Below are 21326 nucleotides of genomic sequence, written 5' to 3' on the forward strand. Positions count from 1 at the left end.
AGTGCAATAGCAATTATTTTTATTTTTAAATATGAAGGCAGTTTATTTGAACATTCTGTTTCAGAGCATAAGATTATTTCCTATAAAAAAAGGTCACAGGTTATATGAAAAAGACAAAAGGCCTGCTTGTAAACTCATTTCTACAAGTACAAATAATGAGTTGTGACTCAAGGGTTCCACTGTTATTGCTTGAAGAACACTGATCTGAGAGCACAAACTACCTATTCACTGAATTTTGTGTAGTTCATATATATCTGCAGTCACTCTGACGTGTATGTGTGTGCGGCAGAGGAGTTGCTGGGATTCCTGAATAGCTGACCTGAAAGTCAAGAATCCTAATCCTGTCTGTGGCTGTTACTGCTTTTTTTTAACAAATTACCCATTTACCCTTCTTTTGGTTTCTCCTGCCATGCTTTCTGGCTTATTCAGAAGGGAAGCATCTCTGCATCTCTGTTGTGTTTAAGGCAAAGAGAATCTTTGCCTGTTTTGGCTAGTGTCAAAATACTGTTAATTTTCAATTAATAACAATATATAGTAAGTTTTATGGTTTTCCTTGCAAACTTTATACATTTTCATGATTTTCTGGCCTGCCTTTTTTACAGCACTGAATCTGGAACCTAGGCAGATAATTTTTTTTTTTTTTTTTTTAGTCTGAGCTTTATTTATTTATTTTAAAGAAAAAAAATCTTGCTTCAGGATAGCTTGTTATGGAGAAAAGCTTGAGCAAGTTTTGTATCAGTTCAAGCTATGTTCAATGTTCATCCTTAACGTTCAAGTTTGCTATGTAAACAAAAATGTCTGTTTCTTAATGAGATTATTACCTATTAACTTGCCACATATGGTTGTTCCTCTAGATAATATTAATCAAAGTAGAAAATTAACTTCATACTAGAGATAAGCTGAGGTTAGAAGGCAAGACTTGGTCCAAAGGGCCTGATACTCATACTCATTCCTCTAAATCTGCCTCAACATCTGCTTTTGGATTGTCATCTGATTTAACAGAAAGATTAACACAATTAATAAAAAAAATCTCTGAGCAAAAGCTGTAAAAACTCTTTTCTGGACAAAATACAGACACATCAAGAGAAAAAAACTCATGTTAATAGCAAAGAGTTTGTTGGGGTTTATTTATTTATTTATTTATTAATTTATTATTCCCCACTGAAAAGGAGGCATATAATTCTTAATGGTGAGAGGAAGAAAAAAGTCTTCTAGATCGTTAGTCTTAATTTTACGTAAATAACTTGGCAAGAGGGGGATACTGCAACTAAACAGGTAATTATGCAAAGTTGTGTTTAGAAATAAACCATAGATTAGGGGATATTAATTCAATTCAAGGAGTGAAGATCATGTTGAGACACAAGATGCAGATAAATTACCTGATACAGCGCTCTCTGTTACCACCCCTAGACTGCTGCTGCAAGTCAGCAAACAAGTATTTTCTGAGCCAGTCTGGTAATCACTGCCCTATTCCACAGAGCATCTGGGTGACATTCAGTTCAGCTCATTCCTTCATGTTGTGTACATCACAGCTGGAACTGGAAACAGAAGAAAGAAAATGTATTTGTTGCTGCTGATCTAAAATGATGAAAGAAGCAATTCCATGCTGTTGAACATCAGTGTTGCTCTTTGCAATTTTTCTGGTTCTGCTATTTTTCTTTCGAGATCAGATGACAATATTCAAAGGAAAGGCTTAGGGATTTATGTAGTGGCATAATGACATTTTTTGTTCTGTTCTTTAATTCTTAATATTGTTTTTTATATATATCTACTGAGCTGAGCATTCAGATGACATTTTCACAGACTTACCTACTTAAACTCAACAATCTATTTCACTAGTAATAATAAGTCATTTAGAACCCTTCACTATGTATGAGAAATTTGATTTTTACCTATGTTATTAATTTTGTATTATCAACACTGAATTTAATTCTCTGTTTTATCACCCAATCAGAATCTTAAAATCCCTCTACAAATATTTCGTAGTCAGCTTTTATTTTGCTGGTGGTGGCAACCAAATATTTCTTCTCCACATCAGTTTTGATTAGGCATTTTCAGATAACTGAATACAATATTTAGAAGAATGAAGTGAGACAAAAATATTTGATTGCCGTAATCTTCTAACTCTCCAATTTTGCTTGGGATCTTTCCTGTTCTATTTCAAAATTTTTCATTCTTTTCTTGTTATGTTTGAAGAATTTTCTGGTTATAGGAATGTATCACCTGCATTACAGTTATTGACACTTCGCAAGACCTAATTGTTAACATTTACTTTAAATCTGGTAGTAAACTATTGCTTGTTTGTGTTTCAAAGTAACAGGCTAGAAACTTCCTATGATATACCAGAGAAATAAAAATTCAAAGCACAATACTTCAGAGAGAGGCTATTAGAATGATCAGAGCACAAAAGGCACATAAGAGAAGATCAGCAGCTTTTGGTTTGCTCAGTCTAGCAAAACAAGAAGTAGTAGAAGAATTGGTCTGTTTTCTTGAAATTTGACATGAAATAAGAACAGGCTTTTCAAGATGGATCTTGGTATTTTCAGGAAATTATGTTATACATTACTTGCAACAGAAGAGAATGGAGCTCAGAGATAGCAATCCTCTTTTAGTTCTGTGCCATGTCAGATTAAGAAATATTTCATCTTACCTGTTTATTATGAAAATAAAGTTTCCTGCATTTTAAGGCATCTCCTGTGTGCCATTCCCCAAAAATGTATTAAACCATTAGCAAGTAATTTCTTACAGCAGTTTTGATTTTACAAAAATGCAAAACCCAGTCCCTGAAAATTAAGCAATTTTAATGATATAACAAATTGTGTAACAATATCAGTGAATGTCAATCAGAAAATTAAATATGAATGTTTACTTTTACAAAGAAATTGGTCAGAGGAGTTTTTTCTGTTCTATATGTGATAATTTGTTCTACTGTAAAAAGCATTGGATACAAACCGAATCCTCTTTCACTGTTCTAAATCATACTCTAGTAGCATGCCTTCTATGGAACACATAACTGCTTTTTGCATGTAAATACGGTGTTAAGAACTGACTGGAAAAGAAATGATTCTTGCTGTGTGCCTCATAAAGTCCTCCAAGGTCTTCATTAAGACATGAAGTGATGGTTGAAAAGTGCAGTAATTTGTGGGAATGGATGCAGGTTTTGTGAAAGCTTAGTGGAAATCAGGGATGATCTGCATTACTAAAAATTGTTGCAAAGTGCAGGAGCAGTAGGTAGAAGACAGTTTTCGTCAAGGAAACACTAAAACCTGGAAACTGTTAATGACAGATGGTATAAAAGAAATTGTAATAGACTGTGCATCTGCAACTCTGTCTTCAGCAGCTACTTAGGTTATGCTGAAATCAGCAGAAATAGTCTCCTTGGTGGCAAAGGGCAAGGTAGCGAGTGAGAATTTCTTAACTGATAATGCCCACAAAAAAGCTAATAATCTAAGTATGTGAGAAGAACTAGTAAAAGGTACAAAGAAACAATCCAACAAGCAGTCATTTCTTTAAAGACAGAGCCTTTGAAAATTCCTACCTTTAAAAACCTCATGCAGAAAAGTGTCATGACTATCAAAACGGCAGGTGAATGTCTAGGGAAACACAACTTTAATGCAGACCTTCAGAAAAAACACTAATAGGAATCTATGTGTGGTTCATTATGTAAAAAACATAACTCGCTGAAAATATCTGGTCTGCAACATCATCACATTTTCATCATGTTATCTATTTTTGCATGATCCAGATTTTCTCTGTAGGTATACTTATAGGCTTTTTCTCTTTTTAATACCACAGAGGCCACTTCCCTGTCAAATGGGACTCCTGTTGTACTGGGTTTGTGTGGCAGGGTTTTGGTAGTGGGGGGCTACAGGGGTGGCTTCTCTGAGAAGGTGCCAGAAGTTTCCCCCATCTATGAGAGCCAGTGTCTGCTAGCTCCAAAATGGACCCGCCTGGCCAAGGCTGAGACCATCAGCGATGATGACAGTGCTTTTGGGGTACCATATTAAGAAGGGGTGGGGGGGTGGGGGGGAAATCCGTGCCAGCAGAAGAGAACAGTGAGGCTATGTGAGAGCGGCGGCCCTGCAGCCCCCCCGGCAGGGCAGGGCCGGGCAGGGGGAGGCCGGGGGGGACCGGCCCGGAGCAGAGCCCCCCCGGCAGGGCAGGGCCGGGCAGGGGGAGGCCGGGGGGGACCGGCCCGGAGCAGAGCCCCCCCGGCAGGGCAGGGCAGGGCAGGGCCGGGCAGGGGGAGGCCGGGGGGGACCGGCCCGGAGCAGAGCCCCCCCGGCAGGGCAGGGCAGGGCAGGGCCGGGCAGGGGGAGGCCGGGGGGGACCGGCCCGGAGCAGAGCCCCCCCGGCAGGGCAGGGCAGGGCAGGGGGAGGCCGGGGGGGACCGGCCCGGAGCAGAGCCCCCCCGGCAGGGCAGGGCAGGGCCGGGCAGGGCCGGGCAGGGCAGCCCGCGGGCAGCCCAGGGCCGGGCAGGCCGTGCCCCCCGCCCGGGGAGGGCCCCGCGGGGCAGGGCAGCACACGGTGTGTGTCAGGGCCGGGGGGATCTCTCCCCGCCCTGCCCTGCTGTGGCCGGCCCCAAAGGCCCCCGGCTTCCCCCGGCGGAGCCCGCTGTGCCGGGAGGGAACTGCCGAGCGCTCTCCCTGCCCGGGCCTCGCCCCACCAGCCGGGGGTTACAGGGGCTCTGCCCGGCACCGCGCGGGGGGCGCCGGCGGCCGGCAGCGCCGGGCACTGCGGGGCGGCCGGGGTCGCACCACCAGACCCATTCAACAAAACTGGTTTAAGCGTTCTCTGTTAAGACTACAGAGTAAAACACGACGCAGTCTCTGAAGACAAATCCATTTACCCTTCTGTTTCTCAAAATCCCATCGCTATTTTAGGGGAGAGGAAGGGAAGGAATTTTACTGGAAGATGCAATTAGAACAATCGTATTACACAGAGTTTAGAAATACTGTCTTCCTGTAAAGATGTATAGAAAGTATTTATTTTGAATAAATTCGCTTTGCATGTTATCTTTAACTGACCAGCTTTGATTATGCTGTATCATCCCATCTGACACTTTTAGAATGGAGATCTATGATTGGTTTTAAATTTTTTTTCATCATCAAGACATATTTTGGTATTAAAAGAATAAAGGTATTGAAGTGCAACCAAATATTTCAGTTTTACAAAAACAGAAACATTCAGTAAATATATACAGATTATTTTGTGAAAGAAGTTATTTTTATGTTGGTTTTTTTCCCCCCAGTTTGTTCATAGGAAGACGTTAAAACATTGTGAAATTTGCAACTGAATGTGTTGAATATGTTTTTGTCCTTGCTTAGGCCCTGGAAACCCTTCAGCTGCTGCACTAAAATCCAGAAGGGGGTTTTGAATGAGAGATCTCATTTCTAGCAGTTCCCAGGCAGGTCTAGCCTTACAGCCTGGAACTGACAGCTGTGTCAGGGAACACCTCTGGCTCTGAGCTGCAACGCTTGCTGCTGCCGGCGCTGCTGGCTTTGCTCCGAGGTCAGTGGTCTCTGGCAGGAGGCTGTGATATGACCTTCTTCCGCATCAGCCTGACTTGCAGTATTTCATAAGGTTTTCACGCATTTCTTTTTGATTTCCGTAGAAATGAGACAGTTCGAACTCAGGGCAAGGGATCTCAGTAGGACTGAATTTTGCAGAAACATGGGATCCAGAATCTGTAACCTGGACAGCTGGGATTCCTGTACAACATGTAGGGAAGGTTGAGCAGCACAAAGGAGATCCACAGAAATGGGAATGGCTTGCAGGGTCAATAGCCTAAGGAAGCAGATGCTTAAAGAGAGCTGAGGGCCGGTGATGATTTCTACCATGATAATATTGATGGGGACTCTTTCAATATCAGAGGATATCTAGAAATGCTATTCATTTCCTTCACTGAGTGGTTTCCAAATATATAGATAATAAAAGGGTATAAAAAAAGAAGTAGTTATATACATGGTGCACAGGTGGGAAAGTAAGTGTTGGTATGATCTGGCTAGGGTCAAAAATAAACCAACCAAACAAAAAAACCCCACCCCAAAACAAACAAAAAAACCCAACCAAAAAACCAAAAACTGTTGGCAGAACTGTTTGCTGTCCCTCCCTGGTGTCTTCAGAAATTGTCCATCTTTCTAAAGAGGGTTTTGTTGCCTCTTTTTTTCCCACTTATTCATAATAAAAGTTATAAATTCCTTTCTGCACATTCATAAACTAGTGAGCAAACCAGCTGTATTGAAATGGAGAGAGATTTAATACATCCTAATTTGCTGTGGTATAATCATATAAAATATATTTACCACTGAGAATGAGTTTTAAATTAGTTACAAACAAATTGAAATAATTTAGACTCTTTAAGAATAACTGCATCTGGCAAAGTTTTGCTGTAGCAACTTCACCACAAGATTTCTGATGAAGCCTGCTCTTTCTGACTGACATACTTTTTCTTAGCATGAAGCCTCAGGTGGGGGACTATGGTTGTAATTGAATACATAATTAAAATTAAAATATTACATGAGGTTTTTTAGAGTGGAGAAAAGCATGTACCCAGTACTGCAATCAAAATCTCTATTAAGAAAAAGAATCAAATTGTTGTGTTGGAAATGCCCAAGTGTTGGAAAGCTTCATTTGCTGGGAGTATTACTATGTTTCCTAGGTAGAACTTACAGTCTGAAAAAAAAGACACAGCCTGATTTTATTCCTGCAGTTAGATCTGACAACAACATGTCAGTGTCATCTCAGCTCCTCTCCGGACTTGGACAAATGCTACCACAGCAAATATCTCTAAAGTCAATTCTAGCTATAGAGGCACAGGATAAGTTTGTGTGCTTTGAAAGAAAGGAAAACCAGTGAATTTTGTCTTTAATTGGAAGTAAGTTGTCCCCTAGCTGAAGTATTTCTGCACTGTGTTATAATGTCCTTTTTCTCTAGGATCCTGTTCTTTGTACAGCCCTTGGTGTATTGGTTCAGAATTGTACTGTAACCCTTTTTGATATGTTTGGTCAAATATTCCTCCAACCTTTTGCCTATGCATTTAAAAACTGCAAATGGATATTTGAAAGCCTTTTTTTATTCAGTGTGCATTCGTTCCAATAAACATCTCTGGTGCACTGCGGGCATTTTACTTCATCTTCTGCCTCATTGTCTTCTTGAGGTATGTACAGATTTGCACTATGGCATGATTTGTTGTCTTCCTGCTTAATTAACCGTTAGTGTGGTGGCATTCCTAGACTGCCTGCAGAATTATTTCAGAAGAATGTGTCTGTGTAGATAGGCAATGTCAAATATAGCAGCTTTCTACTTAAAATATTGTTATTTGCTAGCACTAAGGACATTATTCTTTTGAATAAAGGCTGTTAAGACTCTTTGCTGTTAGTTTACTTTAAACCTGAGCTGTGAGCATTCAAAATCAATGCAAGCCTTGTTTTTATGTGGAGACATTTTGAAACATTAGGCCAGACAGACCCCTGAGAAACAGAAGAACTGCTTTCAGTCCTTGGTTATCTATTTTGTACTTACTGAGTGCTTGCTTACTTATTTGAGGTAACTACCAATGTTCTGCAGCATCCAATAATGAAGCTGCTTTAATGAGAGAGAATTTGGAGTTTCCTATTGTTGTGGTGATGACTAGAAAAGCTTTCTTAAAAAAAAAGAAAAAGAAAAGAGAACAGGCAAATTTGAAAGTTTCTTAATTTTGCCCCAAAGGAAAAAGTTATTAAAACAGAATGAACTGAAAGCCATGTTAACTAAGATGTTATAACTGAGTCCCAAATTTTTTAAAAGGACAAATGAGCAAAAGTTGTCAAGATTTTTGAAATATATTTTTTTGGTTGCTGAGTGTTTCAGATGTCTGTTCAGCTACTGTGCCCTTAATAACCTCCAAGTTCTTTTGGCTTTTGTCTGTACTTTTGTTTTACTATTGACCCATTGTTCCTAAAATATGCATTTATAATCTGGGCTGTAATCTTCACCGAAAAGTGAATCCAATTTTAATTTCTTCCTTCTGCAAAAGCAGAGAGCAAAAGTTCATAGGGATCAAAAAACAGGGACAATGAATAGCTGTAAAGAAAAATGTAAGGCACTTTCACCTTTTGTAACCTTTTACACAACAAAGGATCAGATATATATATATATTGAAAATATCTTGGAAAAGTATCCAAGCAATAACATTAATTTAGGTATTCCTGTGAACCAGAACCTGTTTTCCTAGGACTAGTACAAGTTTAATGACTTTGAAATAAAAGCTGACAGATTTAAACAGTGGAAAACAGAAACCAATGGTTCACAGCTTCAAACAGGTGAAGATTGACATATTTTAAATGTCTAATGCTTAGAATTTAAAAAAAAAAAACACATTTTTAATAGAACATGAAATGCTTATGAAATCTCTACAAAAGTAAAAAAAGCCTATATTTTCTAGAGATAGTATATCAATGAAAGAGTTAATGGCAAACAAATGGTAATGCTTTAAATAATATGAAATTTATGCACAAAATTTCTGGTGAAAAGCAGTTCTGGGAAATAAAATGGTTATATGGAAGGTAAGCAATAAGGATTTAGTAAAATTGAAACCATTAAATCTTCATAATATGAAGATACTAAGTATCAGGTTAAAGAAGGTTAGGGTTATTTATTTCAGTACATGTAAGAAGAAGATGAAGAGTATTCCTAAAATTGTAATGCTTGATTTACAAACTTAAAGGTCCATATTTCTAAAGAGTATTGCTCAGAATTGTTACATTTTTATGTATGTATTTGAAAATCTCTGTAAAGCCTCTATTTCAAATAATTTGGCTTTTTCTCAGGATTTTTCCTTTCCAAATTAATGTGGCAACAATAGATAATATATACGGTAATTTGTATTTAGTTTTTAGAAGTAAATCTCATGGATACATGATGCATGGACATAAATTTATGCAAGTTAACGTATTATTACAGATTGCTTACAAATGGTCATTGTAGAAAATCTACTGAAGTAACAACGTATATGCTAATTAATGGTATCACAAATACAGTATTTTGAACTTATCCAATAAATCTCAGTTCTTTTCTGCAAGCAGGATGCAAGGACGGTATAAAGCCATCATGTGCTACTAGATTTGGATCAAAATCACGTTGCCCAAAGGCAAATCTGTTCGCTTTGTATGTCTGCCAGAACTTTCCATCCAAATTCTACAGTCATTCAGGTGCAGACCCAAAAGGGCATTCTGCAAAGTCCATCAGGACAGAAGTTGTTTCTTCTGACTCATTGCAGAACATCTCTAAAGGGCTTGTCATCTTCAGGCATTACCGATTATTTTTCTATACATCTAGATCCCATTAAAGTTCATGCATATGTGTGCTGTGATTTGGGACAACTCTTCCAATACTCTATGCATAAATGTTTTGAAGTTTTGCCAGCAATGAGTAAAGAGACTGAAGATGAAGAAATGGGTGGTCTATGCTTAGTGTGCCCATTTTTGATATTTGAAGAAGTAGGAAATAGGAAGGTCTAAGGATTTCTGAATATTTCTGAGCGTGTTCTGTTATTGTCATGGGAAGATCTTTTTTGCCTCTTTTGTTTTTAAGTCTGGTATGTAATTTTAATATTGAAAGTGTAATAAATTGTTTTATATAACACAATTGTGTTTTCAGAGCAGAATTTTCTCTGTTGATTTTTTTCTCCTAATTTATTTTTCAGAATATATAACATGGGTGGCCTTTAATAACAAAGTAAATTCTTCTTTTTATTGTAGAGTCATTAGAGAAGTAAGTGGTGCAATCTATCATTGTTGTAACACTTTTCTTCTTTACCCTGTCTCCACCTGCACAGTATACTTACTATACAGCTACCTTTATATCCTTTGTGTCCAGGCAGTACAGGTAATATATTCCGGTTCAGATTTCAGGTGAATTTTGCTCTTGTTTTCTGTTGGCTCTAGAGGAAGCAGCCACACTTCAACAAAGGTGCTTTCATGAAGATGCCTAGACTTAGGTGAGAGGAATCAGTTTTTAAATATACATGGAAAACTTAATATTATTAAAAGATATGTTTAAAATATTTCACTAAAACCACAACTCAAGATTTTTCAAAATTAACATCTAATATTTGTTTTTTAAGATTGTATCTAAGCATGTAAGTAAGCAGTTAAAGTGGGCATAGAAAGCTAAGATGTGTGGTAGCTAACTGTTTTATACTTTTTATGATGTAGTTACTCAAGAAGGAGTATTGTCTTGGGGAAAAAATAATATAAAAAATCAATGGTAAATGTACCAATTTGGATCAACCAGTGTTTTCGTAGAACCTTCAGGTGTATTTGTTTCAATGGAAATTTTTCTGAAAAATAAGATTTCAAGAAACTCTATGGCTATGCGTACATGCACACACGCACTCTCACAGACGATAAACTCCACTGTGCTAATTTATATTTTCTGAAGTAAATATATTCTGCCAATCAAATTGCCTTATGGACTAAAAAGACCTTGTGTAAATAGGTTGAAACCGAGTAAGGATTTGGCTGTAGTGCTGATGAACACCTACAGTTTGAACTTTTCCTGTTTATTTTTCACATGAGCAACAATATATAAATGTAGATGTCCTGGTTTCTTTCTTGACTCTCTCCCTCTAAACTCTTTTGTTATGGTCCATATATTATACAACATAGATGTGTTCTGCAATGCGTTGCACAGCATGCAAGGGCATCTTCACTTATGTAATATGACTGCTATGCATGGTCTGATGGACCTGTGTATGATAAGGATAATAGTAGGTTTATGACTGGCGAACAAGAGCATAAATGAAAGAATTAACAATTCTTTTGCTAGAGAAAGAAAAACCACTGCATATTCAGTCTTTCATCAATCACAGCTAAAGCTGTGCATGAGCCAAAGGGCAAAAGTCGTATTCTCCGAAGGCCCTGTGATCGCTCTCTTCACATGTGCTTTGACCATAATAGAAAATAATATTGTTTAATAATCAAATTTAACCTCACTGTCGACTGTTGTATGAAAGCAAGCATAGAGCATATGAATCAGTGAATACACTGTTGTTTGTTCATTATAATTTAAATTCATTACCTGGTAACAATCAGTGGAGTAATTAAAATACAAAAAGATAAAGATGATAAAAAATTGTTCTTTAAGTACAGTACTTTATTAAAGATGACAAGAAAAATATTTTTTTTTAATTATTCCAGAACTTAGCAGTAACTCTTATTTTAAAATACCATATAATACACAGAAACGGGGGGTTTTATGATACAGGAAATTGTTTGCTATGAAAATACTTACTTGAAATTACCGTAAGTGTACAAAAAATGATGGATGGTGATAATTTCAAACCATTCAGAGGTGACATTTATCTGGATATTTATCTTAATGTAGCAGAATTACAGTGGCGTAAGTCTCACTGAAACAAACAGTTTTCCTGTAAGATTTCAATAATGTCTTACTACCAGCAAAAATCTTAGTATTTCAGATTGGAAATTCAAGTTTAAGTATAGCTTCATGCACATTTGTTTAGGATTTGGATGTGAAAATGATGTGCTGGAAATGGTTACATAACACAGGAGTGGCAAAAACATAGAAAAATGAAAGAATGAAGGAAAACTGAAAAGGAAAACAAAAGAAATTAATTCCCAGCTTTGCATTTTTCCTGCTTGTCTGAGAGACTGTGCTAATGCAGCTGCCCTGGTCATTGGCATCAGTGAATGGCGCTGGAAGGAAGATCAGTGTAGACAGGCTCCCACTGCTGAATGGTCTCCAGGTGTTCAGAGGAAACCTGGTATCTTCTCTTTGAAAGGGAAGTGCACAATTGTCAGCCTCGTGATGGGTGGCCTAATGTTGTATTAAGCTGCATTTATACTCCCTGCAGCACTGGCATCTGGAAATGATGCTAGGGTACCTTTCACAGCCATGAGTGCCCAGGCAGAATGTGTCAGGCTGTCTAGAGCTCCTGTACAATGGTAACCTTCTCCTCTTAGGAACATATACGTTCCTGCCGTCTGGGGTTGGGCAAGAAACATACACATTTTCCTTCCTTCCTCCAGTGCCCGGGTTGGTTTGTAAGTCCTTAGAGGACAAACTCATAGCTAAAAAGTGTCCTCATCTGTGGACTTCTTGCCTTGGATAGCCACAGAGAAGTACCTGGTGCTTTTGCTGACCTTTTACCGAGGTTGTCCTCTCCACACAAATTCAACTTGACAGCTTAGCTTCTTTTAACATATGCCTCTTCACATCAAAGTCAGGTATTTCCATGGTGGTCTTTTGGAAAAAATTTCCTACATAATTTTCCTCTGAATAGGAACAGATTTAGATCTTCATGTAGCATCCCTTAATGCTTTCAAAAGCCAGGCTCTTTTTCCATAGAAATGGACTTTTTGCATCCAAATTCTCTTTGCATTTTCTCATGTGTAATGCCTTTTTTACCTTTCCTGCTCTACAACAAAATCTCTTGGAAAACTTTCACTTAGCAAGTCTTCATATCCTCATCTTCTGTCATATGTCAGAAATTGTGTAGGACTATGTAAATCATCAAGTAGATTTGGAAGCAGCACTATTTGTGACAAATACTTTCGAGCCCAATGCAATGGAGGAAAACAGAGTAATATGTTAGTGTCGGAAGGTGAGGTACCTGGACACCTGGATCTTAGAACTTTGAATGTAAATGGGATCCCACTTGTGATTTTCAGTCTATTCACCAACCCTTGAAACAATTTCATTAGCTTGATAACGTTGCTCTGTAATTTACCCAAGAAAGCCTGAAATTCTATTTCATAAACTTTAACTACAAACCAAAAATAATTTGGGATCTAAGGCTCATTTTAATGCCACTGTTCTTTTATTTAGCTTTCATGATACATAGTTTTGTGCTTACTGTAATTATGTTAATTACTTTTGCAAGTAAGTCATGTCTCAGATTTTAAGAACAGTACCACACATCTTATTATTTCACTATCTCTACTGTCTGTAGAGGAAAGAAAAGCACTGCTTAGGTCATCCTTATGTTCCAGTTGCTCCATTGTAATTTTAATCAAGTTCCTGAGTCTTGTTTATTCCCTTTTTACAATAATGTTGCTGTTATGTGCTGATATGTGGATTATATGGTTTTACATCTTGCATCTTACAGCTGTTGAGTCTCAACATGCTTAGAGATATCTAGAGAGTTTGTATTAGAGTAGCATATCCTGACAGTTTGCTTTCCCTAACATATACACATACCTTTCCTCCCCCTAATGGAAATGGACTTATCTGCAGGTCCTGTATACAGAAGTACCATGCAATGAGTATCAAATGTGGGACAGGTACAAACTCTTCCCTTTCCAAAGCCACGGAAAAGAGGAAGATTAAAAAATCTAATTTCTGTGCTTCAGCTTTTGGACAAACATTAGATGATTTAGTGCCATAGCATGCTGGATTCCCTGATAATGACTAAGTGCCTAATCATAGACTTGGACTCAAGAAGTCTGATGCTTTCTGCATGAAGGATTCTATAGCTTATATGAAGCAAATATTAAATTATTGATTCTTATTGAGAACAGGGTTACAATAGGTTATTTTTCAGAATACTCATTATGTATCCTGCTGTCTTGCTGGTGAAACCCACACTTTATTTTTCAGAGTTGAATAATTTTTCTTAACATTTAATTTCCATTTAAAAAGCATCTTATTCCAGCTGAGAAGCTCCACAGCAAAGCCTTCATTAATGAGAACCATGTCTTACACAAATTTGCGTACCTATTATTTTTTCCCACAATTTCCTTCTGAAAAATATTTAGTCTTACAGTTAAGACTTCCAATGTGACTTCCAGAAACTGTTTCCTGACTTTCTGGATAAACTTACCACATTTGGGTCACTTTGTTCTGACAGGCTATACAATGGTGATCTAAATAACGATGAGCTAAATGGTGGTCAAGTCATATGTTTCTAAGCATGAATACCAACTTCTATCACCTGTTCATCCAGGGAATGACCCAGGAGTTGAATATTATAAGAGAAAGCAAGAGGACTGTGGAGTGCTAGAACTTTGGACATTCCTAAACCATCCTGTTAACTGGTGACCCTGTTTTTATGTCTGTCAGGCGTGTTAGTTTCAGTCAGAATTTATATGGGCTGAAGGAGCTATGGATGACAGTATGTGGAGTTCCCATGCACATGGCACTGGGAGCAACATCCATTCCTAGAGCCAGCCTGTGGCACCTTTAAAACATCCTGTAAATGTTATTAGGTGATTGCAGTCATCAGAAGGAAGGCTTCCCTGAAATATTCAACTCAGTCTCCTCTCTGGCCATCCCTTGCCCAATATATTAATGGAGACAACAGAAAAGTGTCTCATTCGTTTATATAAATTACTAAGTATGTTTGAGTTTGGGTAAAATGCACTGGATTTTTTTTTTTTAAAAAACACAAAACCAAACAAGATTTGACCAATTCTATGTTATATGAACTATTGCTTATTACAGAATTGTATATCTGCTGTTTTCACAATAGTTTAAAATTATAAGTAGGATTCCATGGAGGAATAATATTTTGAAAATGTGCAGCTGAAAATTATTTCATAAGCATAACAGATTATGCACTCTAAAATCTGTTATTTCTTCTTGATTTTGCCTATCTCATTATTCCTTCTTTTATGTTTCTCTGAAATAAATCGGAACAGTGGCACAAACCCAATTCAAATGTTTAAAGTAGTACATACAGCCTCCTCTGTTATGGCCATATGTGGCCTGTCCCCCTGGGGAAGTTGGTGTGCTCATAACCATGGTGTGAACCTACACCCCGGCAGAACCTTCCTACTGTTTCTCCCATAAGGTGAGTTAGTGTGGACTGGTGGTTAGCTTAATTTACCAGCATTTGAGCATTAACTCTGGAGATGACCACCACAGAGGTAGCATGTGGACTTCATTTCTGGTCACATTTCTGCAGAGTGAAGTATACCATGTGTTGTAGATGTCTGTGAAACAAATGAATGGTGCCCTGAGGGCACATATCTCTCACACCTTTCAGGCATCAGGCTTGCCAACCAGAAATGGGTAGTTGGAAGGATTTATGTTCCTAAAGATCAGTAACTATAACATTAATGTAAATATATCTTGAACTACATGGAGATTACTAACCCATAGTTTAGACTACCTTGTTTAAGTAATATAGCACAATGGTAATGTAGTAATGCAGCAGTCTCCGCTGCTGCTTTTTGGCTATAGAACTGCAAGAACTGTCTGCTCCTGGTGCAGGCTATGAACATCACCCACAGGACACAGTCCTACAGGGTTTGAACACTATGGGCAGAGCCAGGTGCAATTAATAAGGTCCGTCAACAGTCCTAGGTGAGGCAAGGTGGCAACCAGGTCCAGGTTCTATGTGGAGAGCCTGGTCAGGAGCAAAAGGAGGCAGGAGAAGAGACAGAACTGGAGATATGGCTACAGCATGGGTCCAAAGTCGTCCAAGATGTAGAGCCAGAGGCAGAGCTGCAGACAGGCACATCTGTGACACAGGGAAAGTTGGTGGTGGTTCTGTTAAAGGGTGGTTCAAGGCCCATCCACATGGTACTCTGCTACTGTAGTGTATAGAACTTACAGCACGGTGATGTAATGAAAAGAAATTGTTCAATGTCCCAGCATGCAGGGAAAGCGTTACTTAACTCCCTAACGCTGAGGAGAATCTCTGCAATGAAAGGTAACCATAAGGACTACACTTTGGAGACAGGATTTATGATTAACTGTATAAAGAAACTTCAAAATAACCATATCCTGGGAATACTGAAAATCCTGTTAATCTATAACTAGTAAAGGTGGTGACAGACTTTTAAACGTTTTGTGAAAACCTCCAGACGTTTTGTATACTTGTTTCACTGCTGCTTAGATGAGTTGTGTAACATGATATTTAATAACAGCAAAATAAATCAAATGAGCTTTTAAAGCATTTGTTTAGGACATGTATGTCAAGGACTGCTGAAAGCAGAAAAACCCTAAGAAACAGGCAAACCTCCAGCAAACTTTATGCATACTTCAGTTGTATCTAAATAGAGCTAAAAGATTTATAAGTTTTACTTGCATGTTTGCCTGAGAAATGATACAAGGACTTCCTGATTTGCAAAAGCCTCCCTCCTGCTGGTTGCTAATTAGCTATATAGCACCAAAGATAAGTCATTATTTCACAACTGCCTAACATGTTGGAAATTACTATATATAAAAGCTGGTTATATTCTCATAATATGGCTGAACATAGCTTCTTTTCAAATTTAAAGCTTCTGACAAATCACCATATTTAAACCATTTAGCCTGAGTAAGTATACAAGTCTATCAGGTAAAGAAGATATATTAAGCTTATTTTATTTTTGAACTTGCCCATCAAAGAGGCTTGCACACCCTTTAATCCTTGTTGGGGGAATATATAGTGTTTGCTTGTATAAATCACCAGCAGGGTATAGAGCTGTCTTATTTTCATACTCCCAAAAGCTGAAAATTACTGAGCTGTGCATGCAAAATCTCTGCTGTGAATATTAAAGAAGCACTGGAATGAAAGGAGGGTAAATCCTGTTACAGAATTTTTTTTTTCCTATTGTAAAATGAAGACAAAAGGGAAAAGAATAAAGGAGACCTACACATTTTTCCTCTTATGGCAGAAGAAGTGGCAGGTGATCTTTGAGGAAATTTGCACATTAATAAACAATTTTACATTCTAACAAAATAAAGGCACTGCTGCATCTGTGAATACATGAAAGAAGCATCACAGACCTTTCTGGTTAATTTTTGTGCTAGATAATAGTGTTATTTCCCCCAAAATTCAGAAGTTTGTTACATCTTTTGGTTGTTGGCACTAATATAACAGTGGCTCCTAACGCTGAGAAATCACCTTTCACCCTTGCATGTGTGTGCTGTGAACATATGTACATATTTATACCTCAGACTTACAGAGGGTATTCCTGCCTGTACAAAGCCAGTTGTTCACACTGAGGCCACATAGACATTTCAAGGTTGAGGGGGGTTACAGTCATTTAATGAGATTTCATAACTGGGGGGCAAGGGCCAAGACAAAAAGCTCATCTTTTCCATCTGAGCCTCCGTGCTGCAGCGCAGCTTACCTTTCTTTGGTCCCCTCTTGGCTCCATACCACTTGGGGTTTTGCCCTCAAGGTGGCTTTGCTCCAACAGGTGGGAGAGAGGATGTGGGTGAATGATTCGAGATATGTAGAGGATGTGGTATCCTTAAATTTCATTTGATTGAGAAGGGTATTTAACTTGTCTGCCACTTTTGTGGGGCTGCTCCAACTGCTAATCTATTATGCAAAGGACTGGCAGCAATTTCCGTCTCTCATGCTGTTTCTGAATGGTCACATAGCTGCTGTGCCTGCTGTTTTCAGTACTGAAGGCGTCTTGTCCTCCTAGCTGCCTGGGTAGAAGCCCAGGATGCTGAAGTTTAAGGTGTCTGAGCTGCTGTGAAGATACTAGCTGGTTCAGCAGCACCAAGACCTGAGCACCGCTGTCCCCGGTACTGTCAGTTCTCTTGGAGTTCCTCACCAAAATTTAAGTCCATCTTAAGTGCCCAAGTGGGTTTTATTAATATCTACGTAATTTATTTCCATGGTACAACTGCGAGGATAGAGTTCTGAGGTAATTTGATTATTAAAATTTTAGTCCTGTTTAGTTAGAAAAATGATTTGGCTGGTGTGAGTTTGGTTTTATTCCATTAGCTGTAAAGGATGTATTTTATTCATGACATCTCCACAAAAGAAAATACCTCTTCACAAGCCATCCTCTTCTACATTTTAATTGCACAATAGTTAGGACAGCCATATTCTCATTATGTCTTCTGTTACTCTTGTGATGAATTTTATATGACTGTAGATTTCATCACTGATAACGTAATATTGGGGTCTTCATTCCTAAGCCGCACTTGGTATTTGTGACATAAATAATTCTGTGGTTACAATATTCCAGTCATGTAAACCCAGTAGAAAATAGAGAGTGGAGGAAAGCTAAAAATAACCTTTGGCAAAGCTTGAACAGGTTTGTATCTTACTATTCAAATCATGACAATGTAAAATATTCACAGATGGGAATGAACACTAAATATACAGCAAGTAATGTTTGTCCTTTTGTTACAGGACAACACTTGTACAGCCAAGTAATCAAATGAACATCACAGATGTGGGATTTGTCAGAGCAGAGTAATAATCAGAAGCAAATCTTACAAAGTAATGGTGAGCCCATTGGCCCAGAACATAAACAAATAGAATAATAATATTGCCAGCTTTCATGTTTGCTGATTTAGTTATAAATGCTCTGGTGAATAAACTACGAACACTTTATGGACATTAATGTAACAAAAGAGAAGCTAGCTTTCAGGCATTCGGTTTTATTCTTTTCAACAAACACATCCCAAATCAGATAGCTGGAATTGGTAGATGAAACCATCCAGACTGGCTAAAGGTGATTAAAAATTTCAGCACCTTAACCTTGACTGTATTCAGGTTGGTCTAAACAACAGTCTTACTACTGAAGTCCTAAACCTAACCAGGTTTCTTTCACAAAGAAAGGTAAAACATAAAAGACACGTGTAGGTCTAATTAAGGCATTTTAAAAGCAGACCCAAATGATACTTGTTTTCAAGTTCCTAAGGATTTAATCACAGAAGTTTGCGAACTGGACAAGATTTGAGACGAAATATTGTTATTCTGAGAAAGTACTGACTTGTTTGTTCAATGTTGTCTTTGTACTGAACATTTCTAGAATTCCCTTCATTTGGGAGGATAAGCAAGCAGAGTGATCGCAAAAAAGAAGAGACAAGTCACTGCTTTGCTGAAATCCAGTTAGAAGTAAAAATAGAATAACAGGTACTGTCACTCAGCATACCAAGTTTCATGAAGCAATCAATTTATTACATGAAGTCTCTGTTGCTCTTACAGACTGCATTTGTTGTCATGGTATTAACAATTATGAAAAGAAATTAACGGACAGACCTGCTTTAATATTTCATGAAATTCTTGTGTGGATTTGAAGCAATTTTTGAGTATTTTTTGAAGCTTGAGTTTTTGTTACTGGCCAATTTTGTACATTTGCACTTCAATTAAGACATAACAATAAGAGAATTGTAGTTATAATTACAAATCTGTATTTTTATCCACAAAACCTGAAGGTATTTGGATGAAAGTTTCCATACAACTCATTTTGGTGTATACTGAAAAGTCTGAAAAACATCTTTCTCAGATTTTTGAATCATTGCAAGCCTCAAAGATTTACTGAGGTCTCATCCTTGTCTCCTAAAAGGACACCTCCTATGATTTTTTTTTTCATCACTCTCCTTCTGTTGTGAGAGATGAATGTTTTTATTTGTAAAATAACTTGTCAGGAGATTTACACAGCAACACTAGCAATTTAAGATTCTTGTAGTACATGAATCTGTCATTATTGTCTTTTATAAACAGCTCTTAACTTGTTTAGAATAAATTTGGATATGAATTCTGATATTTCATCTTTTTCCAGCACATTATTTTTTTTGTGGCAAGGAAGAGAAATTATATTGGCATATGTTGTTGACTTTATACCTGACATGACATATATATAAAAGTATTGTTGTTGTGTATAATGATACAATAGAATGTTGAATCATGTGTTGTTATAAAGTTGTCTTTCAGTAATAAAGTATTTTTTGTTGTCAGTGAAGTTGTCTTTCAAAAGATAAAACCAACTCATGAGATATATAGGTCCTAGTAATGACAAGTCCTAAAATAATTTCCAAATATTCTTTAAAATGCAAATGAAGAATAGGACAGTGTTCAAAACATATAGTTAATTGGAAAAAAAATGCAAGTTATAAAAGATATGCAACTCCAATCCAATGCAAGAACATTAAGTCAAAACCAGATGCACGTGTCGATATCTGTCCGCCCATAGTGTGATCTAAGCTATTAGCAATTTATTTGGCTTATAAATTATAATAATAATTGTTGATAAAACATGCAAGCCTATGATGTTTCAGGATTCTAAATCCATTACACAAAAGTGCAAATGAAATACAATTTGACTTGTGGAAAACATTCGTTAATTACAAAGTGGGTTGAACAGTCACTCAGCTTGCATCAGGTGATGGCCTATAAATAATGAGAACACATTTTGAAAGTGGGGCAGAAATCTCTAAGTAATTGAACAGAAAGCACAAAATCAGATAAAGCAATAATCATAATTTATGTGTAAAATAAAGGATACAAACATGTTTAGCCAAGCGAACTGGTTATGAATATTCAACGTTTATAAATGTTATGCTTGTTTTAAGAACATCAGGAGGATGCAGTAAAATGCTCCTTGAGTAAGAGTGAACTTTCCAAAAGGTAGTCAGTTAATTAGTCTATCAAGGAATGATTTATATGTTGTAAAACATATTAAAAATCAAAGAACAGGGAGTGTTGCTCCTGTACCACTTTCAACTTATTTTTTTCTAAACAAACAAAAGCTAAAGTTCTTCCATATTGATGTGTGTTAAAAGGAATTAGTGTGACCGTTAACAATAAGAAAGTTATGAAATATTTGCTAATATTTTGTTTGAGATAGAACAGTTTGAGCTGGAGACAACAGGAGCAAGAAGTAAAAGGTCTACCACTTGAGCTATAGAGACAAGAATTGCTAGCCAAAACTTGGTATTCAGATTCTGAAATTCAGTTTTAAGACTAGTAGGTTGTAATGGTGTGGAACAACTTAAAATAGCATTAAGTCTTAGATTTACAAAGGAGTTTGATTTCCAGCTCACCCTGCATTGGAAAAAACCTACCCATAAAGCCAATGCCAACAAATGCAAAGCTATTTTATACTGTAGACCAATTTCTTAGGATACCTGGGAAAATTTTATGGCTCTTTTTCATGTATGTTGACTGCTAATGAGATTCCTCCAAGGCAGTTTAAAATAAGAAGACTATATCTGAAAGAATGATGATTGGTATATTACTTCAAGTATTTCTAGAATAATTCAGTATTTTCAATAAATAATAATGAAATTTACACCTTTGGCAATGTCTGTGATTTCCATTTATTGTCTTTAATATAACTAATTCCAGATGCGATTGAAATGACAGAAATAAAGTTGTTATGTAGATAATACTGAAAATAGCTACACAGAAGAATATGCTGTATCATTACTTCTTTTCCTTGTGCTAAGTGGTTCTTTAATACCACTGACAAGTCTTCCTGAAAATACTACTCTTCTTCTGGATTTAAGGGGGGAATTAGGAAGGGGAACACAGGACATAGCAATCCATTGAAATAGCATCTTAAATAAACAAACAAATGCCTAGATTTAGAGTTGCTTTTCTTTAAAAAATATATTTACTGTGGATTTTAGCATTGAATGGC

Source organism: Falco cherrug, chromosome Z (assembly GCF_023634085.1).
Source record: "Falco cherrug isolate bFalChe1 chromosome Z, bFalChe1.pri, whole genome shotgun sequence".
NCBI classification, from domain to species: Eukaryota; Metazoa; Chordata; class Aves; order Falconiformes; family Falconidae; genus Falco; species Falco cherrug.